We start from the raw sequence: 19,133 nt of genomic DNA, 5'->3' as shown, positions 1-19,133 counted from the left end.
TAAACTTGGCAAAATGATCAGATTTTTACTTTATAATGAGGAGGAAGAAGCCTTCCCTACCTGCTAAAGTACTGTTGCCTCAAGAATCAGAGGGAAAGCTGGGTCTCAACTTGCCCTGCTCTAGGGACCAAATAAAACCCTCAGTGATTTTCATCAGCTGTCAGGAGCGGACAGATATTTTTGCAGGACCTGGCAGGAAATTAGGCTATTAAATTACAGCCTTTCTCTGAGAGGCCCTGTCATTCTCCTCCTCCTTCCTACAGATGTTCTATCAAAGCAAGTCATTGTGACCATTTATCATGCCAAACTTAAAATACCTTCTCCAGAACTAATTTTTCCCCCAGTACTTGAGGTCTTTGTACTCTCTGTCTTGCTTCCCTGATCTTGTATGGATCTAAGATTAATTTGCACTAGCTAGGAGTTCAACAACAAAATCAATTTCAGTTGGGTCAGACGGGGTCACTCTGGGCTCAGCAGTGTGAGGAACAAAATAGATTATTATCATTCTAGAAGCACAGTGCTGAGGTTCAGTATGAGAAGAGAGAAGAAGCACGTTCTCATAAAAGCAATAAATAATTCTTTCCAAAGCATAGGAAACAAATAAGAATCAAGCTTATTTTCCACCAGAATTTCCAAAAACTATATACAAGTTTCCAAAAACAAAAACTATACATATCATAAATTATGCCCTTAAGGAGGCAAGGAAAATTAGCAAATAAGATTTGGCATACAGTTGGTAGAATTGCATTATACCCATTTGCCCTTGTCACTGGTATGGCCACCAGTGGGTCTCCTGTCCTCCCCTTCGCTTGTGGCACATTTAAATGAAGCACACATTTTCTCTATAGAAATATTCTCTGGCATTCCACATGAAGCATCTTAAGATAGGACTTTAGAGTATATCTCCTAAAATCAAAATCAAACAATAGTTGTATTTATTTCCCTCTGTCATTGAAATGTACCATCAGTAGAAAAAGCATTCAAAGAGTAAATTAAAACCAAGCTGCGTACATCATTAGTTTTTAGTATTTTACTTGGTCATTGAGGTTTAAAAAAAAAAACAAGAATAACAAGAAGGTTTTCCCTGTTTCTTCTTTAAAAATTTCAGAACCTATAGTGGTTCCAGACAGATTAATTCGTATAAAAATGTATCAGTCATATGGAAAATATTCCTTATTGTGCTTACCTCTCTTAATTCAAAATGTATTATCGAGTATCGGTCATGTAGAAATACATTGTGTTGGATATTTAGAGCAATGAAGAGATGAATCAGCCATGGGTCTTGTTCTCAATGGGCTTGTGTCAGAATGATCCCACATCTAAGAAACATGGGATTAATAAAGTAAGATTATTTTTAATTAAAAAAAGATAATGCATTTACTATGTGTGAATGATTATTGTAGGTTGTTGTAGGTATTATTTCATTTAATTGCCACAAACACACTGGAAGATTGTTTTATGACTCTGGTTTCAATCGTACAGATCGAAATCCATTCTGGTTAATTTAAGCAAAAAGGGATTTATTACAGGCTACCAATTATCCGAATGACTGAAGAAAAACCGCTCTAGACTGAGGTTTCAGAGTTGACTACCCTGATAAGAGGCAGCCTGATGCCATCAAGGGAGCCACTGGCCCTGCCATAATCAGGACATCACAGCTGATTCACGAAGCCATGGTGCAATCAAGAGCTCGCACAGCACGTCGACGGAATGGACGTCTCACACAGCACTTCCACTCCAAAGGAGCCATCTGCAAATCCAAAATTCCATGTAATCCTGATTGACAGAACTGACAGTACGTCTAGAGTCTTAGCTTCAACTAGTCGAAAAAGTACAGTTTTTATCTTTCCAGAGTCTACACCCCTGAAGGGGGTTGGATCAAGCACCTAGAAGTACCTGCCACAGTGGTTTTCATCCCATCTTTTACAGAAGGGACTGATTTTCAGGAAGGCTTGTATAGAGCAAATACATTTCTTCCATATAGAAGGGCTATGAGTCAAATACAACCCCATAGCCTGCCTCCGTTCCATTTCACTGCACAGTCCACTAACTGAGCACACAATGATGTCGTAAGTAACAAAGTATTTAAGTCCAGAAGAGATACACACAGCATTTGTTGATTAAGAAGAGGAGGATAGTTCTGATTGGAGAGGAGGGAAAGTCCTAATGCTAGGAATCAGAGATTTTCTGAGGGGTAGAGTCATTGGAAGTATTCTGTGAAAGATACGTCGAATGGAATAAACATTAGCATGGAGAAGGAGCAGGGCCTTTCAGGGAGAAAACACCGCCACAACAACTGAGTAGGTGCAAAGGCAAGTAGTGACGACAAGGTGTGTGTTTGTTAAAACAAAGATAAATGAGGAGGAGTGGAAGGGGAAAGAGTGCAAAAAAATGTGTTCCCTCATCATATTGGGCTTTGATCTCCAGTTTAGGAGTCTGGGCCTTAGAATGTCACTTGAGGTTTTCGAGAATGACATGGTCAGATTGATGCTTCAGGAAAACCAATCTCTTTATCTGTGCTCCTTAGTAATTGAATAAGAATTCTCCATAAAGATGTACTTACAGTACAAGCAGCTGACCCAGTTACCACGACGGGACTTGGCTCTCAAGTGACCTGTATGTGTGTGTGGAAGGTTATTGTGTGCTAGAAAGTTAGGATTAATGTGATAGAAACAGAGCTTTGTCTATTTTAAAACTAGCAGCATTCTGCTGTACATAAAACACTCATATTCTATAGACATTTGTGTTTATATAAAGTGATAGGGAAGGAAATCTTTGGAATTCAAAGAGGACGGAAAAGGTCAAACAAAAGTGAGATGTGAATATAAATGAATACATTTGTAAATTTCTTCATGAAAAAATACTTGAAAGATTATTGTCCTGTATTTGGATAATTATAAAAATAAAATACAGAATGAGTCCATCATCTAGCCCTCTTGAATGTACACATATTCGCTAAAATAGCACAAAAAAATCCCTACCTTTCTTGTGACTGGTAAAGGAGGAGATTCTGGAATTAAAGAACCAAATCCATAAGATGCCAGCCTCAGATGGGAGGGTCCTGAAACTAAATTGCTATACCCTTATGAATATAAATTTTGCCCAAGCAAATCCTGAAGGGAGGGCAGCAAAAAAGGAAGCAAACCCACTCTAATGGAGAGATGCTTACTCTGTGCTCTAAAAGCCTGCCCTGGATGTGATTTAGGCACAGAACTTGGGTTTAGGCACATTATTACATGGGAGACACACACATGTATACACTTACAGACAGGTACGCACACACACCTACACATGTGTGCACACCAAACACCTAAAATCAACAATATCACAACTAACAAAGAGCCAGAGCCGTGAACTTGCCCTTGGCCCTGTGCATTACAAAAGGCTCATTGAATGCACACTAACAGGGGAATTTCTCCAGGGCTATCCTTGGGGAAGCAGCATTTCTGCCATTCCGTTTCCTGGTCATCCTAGCCCTACTGGCAAGATAAAATGTAAAACCAGAAGGAAAAAAATGGGAATGCTTATTTATGGAAATGATGTCAGATGAGAACAGATAATGATCTAATTTAATAACTGTAATAGGCCTTTTAAAATATACATTTGTGACACCAGAATTTGTAATTTGCAACAGGCTTACCACTTTCTAATGACCTTGGAATGTCTTCATTTTGCTAGTCATGGTGAAGGCCAGGAGGATGAAAACAGGAGAAACGAGGATGGTGAATGGCCCTCCGCTAGGGAAAGACGGTGGGGAATGTGGGGGCGAGGGAGGAATGCCCAGTGGTCAGCCGTGAGGACTTGGGGAGGGGGTGCAAGAGGTGCCTGCAGCGGGAGAAGATTGTTTGTAAAAGAAGAGATAGGATTAAAGGATTTTATAACTTTAAAAATTATTTCAAATATAAGTTCTTCTTCCCTTTCTTCCTCCAAATCTTAAACGAAACACACATTTGTGTTAAGACAGTATCAGATGCGGATATGTGTGTGTCGGGGGGAAGGACATTGAAGTGTCTGACGCAGCTTCCGGAACCTGTATAAGGTGAGAACCTGGAGGGGAACACAGGCGGGATTACATTTCTAAAAATAATGATAGTAAAATAAAAGTGAAGAAATAGAACTTCTCAAGAGAAAAATGAAAAATCCTCATGAAACTCAGGAGATAGCAACACCAAATTTGGCCCCTGTAATTGAAATCTCTTGTCTTTCACATACTTAATGTTGTCAAGTAGAAACGCCTCGATTTCCCCCCCTAGACAGGGAGTGTTGTGCTACCATCCTCTTTTCCCACTCGATTTTCCTCTTTTCTCACTCAATTGGTGCTTTAAAAATGATGTTCACTTTAAGTTGACAAAGCATCCCAAAATTGTACGAAGATTCACTATAAAGCTGCTCTTTCAAGTACATGACTTCAGATGCTAAAGTGCACACACACACAGACATACGTGTGTACATACGTGCATGTATACACATGCACATAAGTATATATACATGTGTGCACAGCTACATATATACACACATGCATGTACACCTACATGCACAGAAACACGCATAGGTGTAGATTCAACAAAGCTTGTCATCAAAACATGGCAGCCCTTTTACACATTAAATAGACAGGGTTTTTGAAATGACCTGAAGCTGGCAGGAGAGCAGGGGAAGCAGGCCCCCACACACTGCTGAGAGGAAGGTGAACGTCTTCATGGAAGCTCATCTGACATCCTTTTTGGAAGCATGAATCAGTGCGTGACGAAGTCTTCTCTTACTGAGATCTTATCCTAGGATAAATAAGAATTTACATATGGATTTATCCACAAAGATATTCGCTCCCACTCTGTTTATAATAATGAGAAATTGAAAACAAAATACATGTTTAATAGTAGAGATTTGGAGTAAATGGTGGTACATGCTTAAAGTGGAATATTAAGAAGTCATTTAGAATTATATCTATAAATGTAGCCGCATATGAAGATATTGTTTAGAATAAAGATATCTCATAAAACAGGTTAACACTATGAACCCATCTATATAACCGAGGCATAAAGATCCAGAATGGCATATATCATCAGAGTTCTACTTATTTTTGAGGGAGAGAGAATACAGGTGATTTTTATTTACATTTCACTTAAGTGTATTTTCAAAACATTTTCTTATTAAATACATTGATGTGCGATTTTATCATGGGCATATGTAATTGTACTTTGTGCTACAGACTGGCACTCTGCTGTTTACCTCTATAGGAATTTCTTAAACTTCTCTTTTTCTTAATACGCCATCTCCTTCAGAACCTTCATAATTTACAAAAATCTTTATTATAGATTAACTCATTATTTTTGCAGCCACAAAATGTTATTGTGAGACAGCTCTGGTAAAGCCACGGGAAATCAAGATGCAGCATGTGATATTTTAGATATTCAAGCAGTGAATTTGTTCAAGTCCTTTACCAGAATAAAACAAAGAGTGAACTGCCAAGTACTGTCACTAGAGAGGGGGGTATTGCTGCCGGCCCTAAATTGCAAAAATGTTGTTACTAATAATTGGAAATTCTCTCCTGGAGCCCTTTCCTGTCATAGGCAATAAAATTCTAATGTGTTCGTGTATGTGTGTATTTATATGTTTTCTCTTATATATTTGGTCATCCTCTCCCCTTGCTCAGCAGCCGTCCACGCCAGCTGACTGTGAAAGAGAAACCTCCTGAGGTGTATGCTTCCTGTGGTTAGGACTCAGGTGCTCAAATACTATATCTTGAAGAATGTCAAGCCTGAACTACAAAGAACAAGCAAATGCGACACCTTGTCTAAATAAAATTTCATGGAGACAGTGCCGTGTGGGGAAGAATCCCAGGAGCCCGGGTTCGAGTCCCAGTCCACTGTTTGTCTTCTAGCTGATTAGAAAGCTGTTTCATCTTCTTCCTGATTCTTAGACTCTCTGACTTAGTGAACAGACGACCAAGTGATCTTCAAAATTCTTCGTGTCCTTCCTGTGACTTTTACTTCACAGGAGTTGGCATGAGGACCAAATGAAGTTTCATGAGAATTTGACGAATGTAAAAATACATCTAAATATTCAATAAATAATAAATTTAATAAGTAATAAATAATATAAATATTAAATGTAAGATGATCTTATTATTATTATCTCTAAAAATTCTTTGTCTTCTTATTCTGAAATGTAGTTTCCTTTACAACATAGCTATTCCTCTTCACCAGCTAATGTAAAATAAATGAGACTGAGAGGGCTCCTTAAGTCTGCACTCCAATGCAAATGGGGTAAAGAATGAAAAGAAATCTTTCAATCTGACACATGAAGCAAAGTAAAAAAAATAATACAAATAAATAAAATCATAATAAAAATCAGATAAAAATGTATAGCTCTATATGCCAGTGCCTAGCACTGTTGTAAATATTTTCCATAGATTAATTTACATATTCCATGCAGCAACCCTATAAGCGGATACTATTATTATCTCCATTTTATATATGAAGAAACTGAGACAAATTAATTTAGCCAAGCTCGCATATCTGGTGAACTGCTCTAGCAGTCTGGCTCCATGACCACGCTCTTAGACGTTATCTGCTGCTACTTCTATCTTAGAATTATTCTGAAGATAACCAAGAGAAAAAGAGATACTTTGTCATAATATGTTGCTGTTATTTGAACCTGTGCTCCTGTTGCAACTTTGTAGAACACAGCAACACTTCGACAAAAATGGGAAGGTATTTCTACAAAACGGCGTTCCTTTCAAGAAGGATTTATAGTCAGATGGACCCAAGTTTGAAATATGAGCTCTGTTTCTCATTAGCTTTGTCTCTTGGGCTCTTTTCTGAGCCTCAGTTTCTTCACATTAAAATCAGAGAACAAAAAGTATTTCATGAAGACAAATAAAAATGTCTATAAATAGTCCTGCCACAATGCCTTTCAGAGGAGAACTCCATAAATGCTTGATCTCTCCTCCTCTATGTCGCATAGGGAGCCCGGAGTCTCTACTGTGCTGTAGACCTCACACAGCAGGTAACCGCTGGAGTGCATAACTAGCTCCCACTTCCTGGGCACTGTTCGGGTTGTGTCTCATATTTGTCGTCATAACACAGTCCACCCTTTACCAAGCTCAGCCATGCTCTCTTGGTCTGTGATCTGTCCCGAGAAGCATAGAGACGTGGAACTGGGATCTTAGCTAAACTAACGATAGAACTCAGGGGTCAAGGTCAACGGACTCTCTGGAGCAACTCTGTTTATTTCCTTCCCTTAGATTTTTTCTCTTCCTATTTATAAACAAATTGTTATTATTATTACTATTATCATTGCTTTGCAAAGGCTGACTCTAGTGGCTTTCTGTTACTTGCAAACAAAAAACCTGAACTAGTACAAGGTCCAATAGGCTCTTCTCACTCATTTATATTACCTTTTCCACTAACACACAGATCAGAGAATTTGGATGACTACCTTCAACACTGACGGCAGTGATGATATTTGACTGTAATAGGGTATAGCCACATAGTTTTGCATTTCTTCCTTGAATTTAATGCTCTTTTCATTTTTTCATAGATTTGAAAAATAAATGTTTTGTGAAATATTTTACCCACAAAGATTCAACGTTTCATAAAACCATAATACTTCTAAATCACTGTAAATGGCAGTTAATATCAAAACCCAAGTTTATATGTGTGTACCATTGCACCATCAACTTGGAAATAATTAATAGGAAAAATTAAAAGAAAATACTCTTGAATTGATAAAGTGTTCAAGAATATATTGGTATTCTGAATATATTCATAGTATTCTAAAATATACCTATAGGACAAAAGGCCAATACTATGATCAAAAATATTTATATTTTTTCTTTTCACTATGTGATTTCCTAAAGTTTTAACTTGGCCTAAGCTAACACCTGTTGCCAATCTTCCTCCTTTTTTCTTCTTCCCCCCATCAAAACCACAGTACATAGTTGTGTCTAGTCATAGATTCTTCTAGTTCTTCTACGTGAGCCACCAGCACAGCATGGCTGCTGACAGATGAGTGGTGTGGTTCTGCGCCTAGGAACCAAACCTGGGCCACCGAAGCGGAGTGCACTGAGCTTTAGTTGCCAGGCCATCAGGGCTGGCTTGAAAGTTTTAACTTTTTTTGTCCTCTCATAGTCATTAGGGTATGTCATAATGTAATATTGTCTTCAAGACAGGCTTTGAAACGGTAAACTGAAAAATGTAACAAGATCTTAGATTTGTGGTGATATATTTTGCAGGTCTTCAGGATTCCAAAATTTTCCAGAAAAGTATAAGGAACGTTTCTCTTCATCTGGTAGATTTGGATCTCGCCCAGACCGCTCATGAGCTCCAGGACTTGGGCCTGAGCTGGATGCCCTGGTTTGTAGCCAATGACAGCATAACACAAGGTTCACTGGCATTGTGTTTCCAAACAAGGCCAAACGAAACTGCATTATTATACTGTTAGTAATACTACAACTCCCTAGAAAATGAAATGAGTTTTATTATTACAGAAAGACACTGGCTATGAGTAGATGTGCTTGACTTAAAATTTTAATATGCTTATCCAGTGTTAATATTGTATGATATTACCCTACACAGTTTCTGTCTTTTCAGCAATTTCGTTGTAATAGAACAACACCTATAGGCAGAAAAAGTTATGATTGACACATGTACAATAAAAGATCGTGTAACAGGTGATTTATTTTTAATTAGAAGAGGCAGCTCCCTAATAAAATGGTCTCTTTATAAGAGGAATAACTTTTGCCCTGTACAAAATTACTGGATAGATTTGTCAGGAAAAGCAGCTTTTTTCTAGTTAGCCGCGTGAATGAAGAGGAAGACGTGACGAGGCAGCAGGCTGACTGAAGAAGGCGTAGCGTCATTCACAGCACGAGCTATCTAAAGGTATCGTCTAGGAGCCCCACTGGAAGAATTAGAGTCTTTTTTCTTCAAAAGTTGTATTTTAGATTAATGTGTTCAGCTTTCTGTCTCATGGATATAAGCCTCGTATGTGAAAGAATAAAATGCACATCTGGGGATCATCTAAATCTGATTTGTAGGCAGCTCATGAATGCAAAATAAAAATAAAAACCTAAATTGCCCTCATAAGATTCCCGGAAAATCCCTTTTACTCATGTCCCTAATCCTTATCAGCGACACATTACAACCAGCACAGGATGTAGCAACTAAGTCCAGAGCCTCAGGCCCCCAGGAGTGCAGGCGGTCCGGCTAATGGTGCGTTCTGTGCCCAGCAGAATCACATTTCTCCAAGTGGTGGATTTCTTGAGCTGAGCAGAAAGAAAAATCCCGCTAGAGATCCAGCCTGATGAAGCTGGCTCCTGGGATGTCATTACAGGTCAGGGAAGGGTGGCTGTGGGATAGCTGGCAGCTGGGCGCTCTCCAGGGTGCTTACTAGGAGTTCTTGGGTGGTGAGGTGAGGACATTGACAAAGGGCCTTGGTGCAGCCACAGTGGGGAAGACCTTGAGTCTCCAGTGGAAACGTTAGATGGACCGGTGATGTCCTGGGCTGGCTCCCTCCTCACGTCCAGATAGGTCAGATGAAAGTAAAGGCCGGCTTCAGTCCAGCGGTTTCCAGTCAACTGTGACCTCAAATGAGAGCCCGCGAGCCCCCTTGTGACTCAGTGCAATTTAGTTGCACTGCGTTCTGTTCAGATTTACTTTTCTGTGGTCTGCTTGGGAGATTTAGGCAAATTAGGAATTCACTGAGAACCTTTGGCTGGCATCATTGAACTGCACCCATTATCAGATAATAATCACAATAATAATAAAGATGCAATGATATTTTATCTAATAGGTACTTAAATTCCCAACTTCCGAAGTCCAGTGTGCAGACTGATTGAAATGAGTCACTTCAAAGTGATTTGAAGATGTTTTAACTCATAGTTATTTTACAGAGAGAAGTATTAGTATATCAGGCTTTTCACAAATTAAAAAAAATAACTTTTGAAGAAAACATCAAATTTTGGGTCGCTAACACACAATCCTTACTTTTTGTTCGTCAAGTGAGTAGAGGAATGGAACAGCTTTATTTTAGACTAATATTTTCAAAAAGTGAAAAGTCTTTAAAAAATTGTATGTATTCCTATATAATTATTAAAAAGGAATCTTTTTTTAGAGGAAACAATTTGTTTTTTATTTTTATATTTTCCAGATGACTGCTATATATGATCATTTCCAAAAATTTAGAAAATGCAAAAGTATATTAAAATTGTATTAATCAAAGAAATCCAGTGTTAATATTTGTGATATATGTTTTCAAATACATGTATGATTATGTATATGAGTAATATACATAATGTCATACATATTATATAGTATGGTTATTTTATACCTATATTATACTGTATATGAATGCTATAAATATACATGTCTTAAAATTGTATATGCATATGGAATGCATATGTAGTATATATATACTATATATATTTTAATTTTATTTGCTTTTTCCATTTACTATTTTGAATAAATCACAATATTATGAAGTGTTTTTCAAAGACATTATAGTTGCTGGCCACACAGCATTCAAGCATATGACTGTATCATATATAAACAATTTCCATACAAGGCTACTTGAAAATATTTTGCTATTATAAATAGCATTCAAATAGTATAGAAGTCTGAAATAGCTGTGCTTATCTCTTAACATTTCCTTTTTTAAAATCTGGACATGGAATTGAATGTTAAATTGGTATAGACACATTCAAGGTTTTGAGGCGTTTTTCACAAGAAGCTCTCCACAAAGTGCAGGCCAATTTACCTTCTCCTAAGCAGGGCATGATTTCCTTCTTTACTGAACACTTGACAAACCTGGAGATTTAAGAAAAAATCTCTATGATATATGAAAGATGTTTCTATTATTGGAATTTGTATTCATTTGCTTATTTAGGAAATACAATGTACATTAACTTTTCAAATTTATTATTTTGTGAGCTGCCTGTATATCTCGATGTGTTCTTGATTGTATTATAAACACCTTTATATATTACTCCAACATTTTTTTCCTCATGTATAATTTCCCTTTAATTCTACTTCTGGTGTTTTTCATGTAAAAAAAGTCATAGATACTTTTTTAATCATCATTATATTTTGAGTAGACTTTATGTTTTTAGAGTAGTTTTAGGTTCGCAGCAAAATTGAGAGGAAAGTAAAGAGATTTTCCACATGTCCCTGGCTCTCACCATGCATAGCTTCCCCCATTATCAATATCCCCTGCCAGAGTGGTACATTTGTTACAATAGATAGACCTCCTTTGACACAACATTATCACCCAAGGAACACTAAGGTTCATTCTTGGTGTTGTACATTCCATGGGTTTGGACAAATGTATAGTGACATATATCCATAATTATAGTATCATATAGAGTAGTTTCACTGTTCTAAAAATCCTCCATACTCACTGATCTTTTTACTATATCCATAGTTTTGTCTTTTCCAGAATGCCATAAGGGTGGAATCATTAGGTATGTAACCCTTCAGATTGGCTTCTTTTACTTAGTAATATGCATTTAAGGTTCCTCCATGTCTTTTCATGGCTTGATAGCTCATTTCTTTTTAGCACTGAATAATATCCCATTGTCTGGATATACTATAGTTGATTTATTCATTCACTTACTGAAGAACATCTTGACTGCTTCCAAGTTTTTCGGTTATGGATGAAGCTGCTATAAACATTCAAATGCAGGTTTTTTATACAGACATAACTTTTTGTCTCCTTTGGGCAAATACCAGGAAGCATGATTGCTGGATCGTATGGTAAGAGTATGCTTAGTTTTATAAGAAGCCTCCAAACTGTCTTCCAAAGTGACTGTACCATTTTGCATTTCTGCTAGTAGTGAATGAGTGTTCCTGTTGCTCCAGATCCTCACCAGCAGTTGGTGGTGTTTGTGTTCTGGATGCTGGCCATTTTAATAGGTACGTAGTGGTATCTCATTATTGTTTAAATTTGCATTTCCCTGATGACATATGACATGAAGCATCTTTTCATATGCTTATTTGTCATCTGTGTACCTTCCTTGTTAAGGTGTCTGTTAAGGTCTTTGGCCCATTTTTAATTGGGTTGTTTGTTTTCTTATTGCTGAGTTTTAAGAGTTCTTTGTATATCTTGGACCAAGTCTTTTATCAGCTATGTCTTTTGCAAATATTTTATTCCATTTTTTTGGATTATCTTTCATTCTCTTGCCAGTGTCTTTCCCACACAAAGCAGAATTTTAAAATGTTATTGAAGCTCAGTTTATTGATTCTTTCTTTCATGGATTGTGCTTTTCCTGTCATCTCTAAAAATCATTGCCAAACCCAATGTCATCTAGCTTTTCTCTTATGTTATCTTCTAAGAGTTTTATAGCTTTGCATTTTATATTTAGGTATAATCCCAAGTTAATTTTTAAGTTAATTTTTGTGAAGTATGTGAAGTCTGTGTCTAGATTCATTTTTTTTCACCTGAATGACCAATTACTCCAGCACCATTTGTTGAAAAGACTATCTTTGCTCAATTGTATTGCATTTGCCTCTTTGTCAAAGATCAGTTGGCCATATTTATGTGAATCTATTTCTGAGCTCTCTATTATATTGCATTGATCTTTCATCTGTTCTTTTACCACACGGTCCACTGTCTTGATTACTGTAGCTTTAAAGTAAGTCTTGAAGTTGGGTAGTGTCAATCCTCTAACCACGCCCTCTCCTCTAATATTGAGTGGGATATTCTGGGCCTTTTGCCCCTTCATATAATCTTCTGAATCTGTTGATATGCAAAAAATAACTTGCAGGAATTTTGATTAGGATTGCATAGAACCTATAGATCAAGTTAGGAAGAACTGATATCTTGACAATATGAAGTGTTCCTAACTGTGAACATGGAATCTCCATTTATTTAGTTTTTCTTTGATTTCATTCATCAGAATTTTGTAGTTTTCCTCATATAGATCTTATACGTATTTTGTTAGATTTATACCTAATTATCTAATTTTTCTAGTTGCTAATGTAAATGGTATTGTGTTTTTAGTTTCAAATCTCATTTGTGCATTTCTGGTATATAGGAAAGTGAGTGTTTTTTTGCATATTACCTTTGTATCCTGCAGCCCTGCTGTAATTGCTACTTAATTGTAGATGTTTTTTATCGATTCTTTTGGATTTTTCTGCATAGATTATCACGTCATCTGTGAACAAAGACAGTTTTATTTCTTTCTTCCAAATCAGTATACCTTTTATTTCCTTTTCTTGTCTTATTACATTAGCTAGGATTTCCAGTATTACGTTGAAAAAGAGAGGTTTGAGGGAACATCCTTGCCCTGTTCCTGAAATCATAAAATGTTACGTCTGCAAATTTTTTAATTTATCTCTTCAGTTAGCTATATTTTCTCATGTTTAGTATTTTAACAAACAAATTCTGTTATTCTGTAATTAGGAAATGATGACAATTCATATAATTTTCAAATTGATAGGAATCTCTCTAGTATCATTTATTTGATAGCCATTCCCAATTTGAGCGTGAAATAAATAATGACACTAATGAATCATTACAGTTTAAAAATGAAACACGTGTAAATAGAGATTTTTTTAAGTGAGTGTGAGGGGAATGGTTTAAATTGTATTTAATAAGTGTTGAAATCTAGAAGGAATGTTAGAACTGCAAAATCATTAATTTGCCAACCCTACTGAAATAATTGTTTCAGGTAAAAAAATACCTTTACCGTGAACAGCATCTTAACCAATTTGTCAAATTTAGCATCATCAATATTAGAACAACCTAATATAAGATTTCTTTTGATGTTATTAAATTGGGGTTACAAAACATTGCCTACGTAGTATATTACCAAAACTACTTAACATAAATACAATAAAGGGAAAATATTTAGACAAATCGGATTTTAAAATTCTCCAAATGACAAGCCCAGTTCCTTTAAAAGTATCAATGATTGGAGTATAAAAAAGTGCAGGTGAACTATTTTTAGATTAGAGGAGATAAAAGACAGGTGTAAAGTTAATACAAAAAGTGATACTTTGTTGTGTTCTTGATTGGACATATGTGAAGACACACAAAGTCCTACCTTCACAGGCTCTCCCGCTCTCCTGTGGCAGCGGGATGCTGCAGCCACATCCTTAGCTAGGAGCACTGGGATGTATTCATTTTCAAATAAATATTCTGTTTGATTTTACCACACTAAATAAATATGTCCTTGGTTTAGTAAATGTAAAAATGCAAAGGAAAAATACTTGAAAAAAAATTGTCCTTCTCTGCAAAAGACACAGCTTATATTTGGTCTACTTTTTTTCCTATTCTTTTTCTACACATGGATTATTTTTATCCATGTCATAATCAAGATGGGTTTATTTTTATTTATCAAACATTTATTGATCACTTACAATAAACAGTATATGGTTCTGGGTAACAGTGGAAGTAGTTTTCTGCTAATGGGACAATCTTTAAAGCTACAATAAAGGCATAGAATTTCCATGAAATGGTTCTAATCTATATTTACATCTCAGTCATTCAAATCACTACACCGAAAACTTTTACTCTAAACTCCTTCCAACTGGATTTAACATTCTCAGGATATACATTCTGTTGTTTAATAAAACTGGACAGAAATGATGGTGGCTTGAGCCAGAGTGGTAAAATGCTAGAATGAAAAGTAGGTGATTTAAGAAAAAGTTACTGAAATGAAAGAAATACTTGAGAACATGGATCAGGTCAGAAATCAAGATAAGAGAGAATCTTGAAGGTGGTCATGAATAACTGATTCAATTGTTAATGAAAAGTCAACAAATACAAGGCTAAAAGGTGGCTGGGTTTCAATGGTGATGTTAATGAGAACAGATTTGGCTTAATGGTAGAAGCTGAACTCAAATTAAAGGTGATTGAGGACTGAAAGGGAGGTTTAAAAATGGGGGAAAATGGAGGATTTTATATAAAAGAACAACACACATTTGCGTGTCAATGAAGACATTTGACCACGAAGGGGAGGAAGTCTGAGAGCAGTAGTTAGAAGGTGTTTGGAATCAAAGAAGACTTTTGAGAGGGAAGACTCTTCAATGATGATGGGAAAGAATCAGGAGCATGAGCAAGACTGAGGATAATGGAAAGTGGAGGTGACTGCAGATAATTAACGTACAGATTTCCTGAAACAAAGGAGACGATCTTCAGTGAACATATAGAGAGGCTGGTTTTAGGAGAAAGAACAATTTTTCTTTCATAATAGAAGTTAAAGAAGAAGGGCTTTCAATGTACACAGCCATTTTTATTGAAAATATTGTTTTTGACCATATCTTTGTAAAATTAATAACTTCTGCTTATTGTCTTATTTAATATCCTCAGGTGACATGGCCAAAACATGTTAAATAATTAGCAGGATAATGGCTCCCTGTGTGAAATATGTAATTTTAACCATGTTAACGCTGCAGGATCTATTTCTATAGTATTGCCATTATTTAATCACTGATTAATCAGGATTAGTGAATTTTATCAAAAAATATTTTTGACATCAATGGAAATATACTTAAACTCTTTGAGTACTATTATGTTGATTATATCAACAAATGGTACCTGGAAGCAGAATGCTTTCACAGTACCCATACGTATTGTGTAGAGCCCTGGATAGTCATTTATCTCTTAGTCTAAAGGTCACAAGGCATTGAGCCTCTACATTCACAGCGTATGGGAAAAGCTCTACACACCCACATGTCCTGGACTTTGATCTGGATATAGTAATTGGATGAAGCCTTGGGCTTTCTGCCTTGGGGTTGTTGTGTGTATCATGTACAGGAAGAGTAGTTTGCACAGCTATTTAGTAGAGCATGAGTTTGCCTCTTCCTGAGCACACGGCCACCCAGCTAGAGATGACATTTTCCAGCTTCCCCGTAGACGTGGCCATACAACTAAATTTTTGCCACTGGCCTATGAACAGAAACTGTGTGGGAAACTGCCACTGCTCTTGTTGAAAAACGTGTCCCCTTCCTCCACAGCCTGGAACCAGATGTGGTGGTTTCTTGAAGTCTACAGATAGAGAACAGACACTGAGAAGGGAGGAGTCACAAAAGGCAAGAAATCTGGGCTTTTAAGTGACCCGAGAGGAAGAGCTGCGCCAGCAACCTGAATCAACTGTAATGTTAATGAGAAATAAACTTCTGTTGTACTAAAGATTCTGTGATTGGGGACGCTTTGTTATAGCATCTTAAACTTTACCCTAACTAGTGTACCAAACTTTCATTAATGAGATGAACACCACTTTGTTGTGTTATACTCTTCTTTTTAACATGCTGTTGGAATCACCATACTAATATATATGTATATATTTTTTTTGTGAGGAAGATTAGCCCTGAGCTAACATCTGCCAATCCTCCTCTTTTTTGCTGATGAAGACTGGCCCTGGGCTAACACCCGTGCCCATCTTCCTCTACCTTATATGGGACGCCACCACAGCATGGCTTGACAAGTGGTGCGTCAGCACGCCCAGGATCCGAACCGGTGAACCCTGGGCTGCTGCAGCGGAGTGCTCACACTTAACCACCTGCACCACGGGGCTGGCCCCACCATACTAATATTTTATTTTATTTTTTGTTATGTCTATGTTAGTTTTTTAAAACTTTTCATAATGTTATTTTTGTATGATATACGTGTGTGTGCACGAATGTATGTGTGTATGTATTAACAACATTTTATCTTTTCATCAAGACTCGAATGGAGTTGGCATTATAGGCATTATCTACTTTTGAATGTTTGAAAATTTCCCTAAAAAATTCTCATGGCATCGTGTTTAGAGGAATGGTTAAGGCTTTGGCTTTCTTTTCAATGTATTTCACAATAATCAGCTTACTTTTTTCTCTCTTCAGTGGCCTTTAGAGTACTAATGTTTTCATTTAAAAGTCCACTTTTAAGCAAGTCTTCAAATTCATGGTCATACATTTGATAAATCACTCTCTTATAGTCCATAATTACTTCTCTGTGATTGCTAATTGTAAACTGTCTTTGAAAATACGTGACTTCCAGCGTGGAGTTTGTGTTTGGTGGAGTCCTCTGTTTTGCTGCACTCAGCCACTGCTGAGCACCATCAGATACTCTCAGGCGCCTTCTGCATGATGGCCACAAGCATTCGTGCTGCTTCCTCTACAAGTCATTGTGATGAAGGCTGTCTCCAGCAGGACAATTAGACTTTTCAAAAATTCAAATAAATGATTGAGTTAAAAAGCAAACAAACAAATAGTGAGACATTACTGGCTACTGTAGATTTGGACAATCCACACAGTTTGAACAGACTGCAGCTTTAATCAACAATTTGGAGAAACTAAAACTCGCCCCTTTAGTGGCTCTGGGAGAAGGACTGCAGCATTCTCCATTTACTCAAAGAGGAACATCCGCAGAGCACCCATCGTAAGCCTGAGTTCCACAATGGTTTTCTTGGGACAGAAAAAGTTGAAGTGAGCTTTGTTAGTCTTCCTAGAAACCTGAAAAATATTGCCAGATGATGAAGAAAAGAAGAAATTTAGGAAGTGTGAATAGCTCAGAATAATCCCTGGAGCTTTGGAAGCAGCTTTTGTCAACACAGAAAACAAAAATCAAGTGGAAAGTATTTCATAAACAAACACTAACCAAAGTTTAAACACTCGTAGAAATAGACTTCTGAATTCAGGGAAAGGTACAACAGTAGGAAAAAGTGCCTTTACTCATTACGTACAATAGGTGAAGTGCTCGGCTAGGCACTATATATAAATATTTAATTTATAACAACTTTTGTGAAATAGTTATCCCCATTTTAACTATGGAGAAACAGGTACTGAATTAATCACTAATACTTAGTTCTTCTCAAAGAAGCAAACACTAAAAAAGGCATTGAACTGGAGTTCAGAAGTCTAACTTTTTATTCTATCAGCAGCTAGTTGCGTTTGCTTCCATTGCCTTATCTAAAAAAATGAGAGTAATTCACTTAGACTTCCTATTCAAAAAAATTGTTGATAATCATATGTTATGATGCATACATAACTATCCGGAAAAACAGAAAACACAGGATCTATTTGCCTTTTTTTTTCATTTTATTTATTGTAAAGTAAAATATATGTAACATAAAATTGCCATTTTAACCATTTTTAAGTATACAGTTCAGTGATGTTATTTGCATTCACAAGGTTAAATTTGCTTTTGTAGCCAATAAGATTGTTGTTTGAGACATGGTGTACCTAGTGAACTATTGCATCATGATTATCTTATTTTGACTTTGGGACAAAAAAATAATCAATTATTGGAAAAGATCTTTTCCAGAAAAAAAGGTTGAACGCTTTTTCTCAAAATTAGATGTACAGGGGTCTTCAAAAATCGCACAGTTCAACTGAGGTTAAATGTCTTGCCAAAGCCACACATTTAGATGGTAGCAGATGAAGTTTTATCAGCCAAAATTTTAGCAAGACCTATCACTTATGTAATTCAGGAAACAACATGAGTTATCTATGAGGCAATGTAATTAATGGATTTCATACCAGTGTTGTTTGGTAACTGTCCTGTGTGATCCTGGGCTTGAATCATGTCAAAACATGGGAGTAGAGATCAACAAGCTTCTCATACAAACACGGGATACTTTTTTGAAAACAACATTATAAAGCATCTATAGTAACAATTGTTTACCATTAGTAGGGCTTTTTAAAAAATGCTTTTAGCTTTTCCACTCTCTGATTCTCATATTGAAGCACCATGTTCATTTCCATATATTGCCTTTGCTGGAACTTTGGTTAGCCCTTTTTCCTCAATGCCAGGGCCAGCTTTATGAGGTGCAACCACAGGGCCCCACATTCAGAAGGACCCCATGTGTGGTTGAATGCTCTACTGTCTTGGAATCCTTAATAATTTTGTCTTTGAGCTTGCTTTTTTTCATGTGAAGTCCAGTGAACAGTGTAGCAGGCAGGTGATCAGAGGAGGGATAAAAAATGCACGTCCACCCCTGTGTCTCACCGCCGCATTCTCATGTGGAGTGTATGATGTGAACATGAGCACAGGATTCTGGAAGACTCCGGATGTGAAGTGTGGGAGTTCAGTGAGACTCAAAGCAATGCAGGCTGAGCACATGACATCTCCTATTGAGTCAACGGGACCACTGACAGACCCGAGCGCCACATTTTCTGTTAAAACCAGAACTTGCTTGAACAGAGGAAGAA

Source organism: Diceros bicornis, chromosome 12 (assembly GCF_020826845.1).
Source record: "Diceros bicornis minor isolate mBicDic1 chromosome 12, mDicBic1.mat.cur, whole genome shotgun sequence".
In the NCBI taxonomy this organism is placed as follows: domain Eukaryota; kingdom Metazoa; phylum Chordata; class Mammalia; order Perissodactyla; family Rhinocerotidae; genus Diceros; species Diceros bicornis.
Note: the sequence above shows the minus strand (reverse complement) of the source record.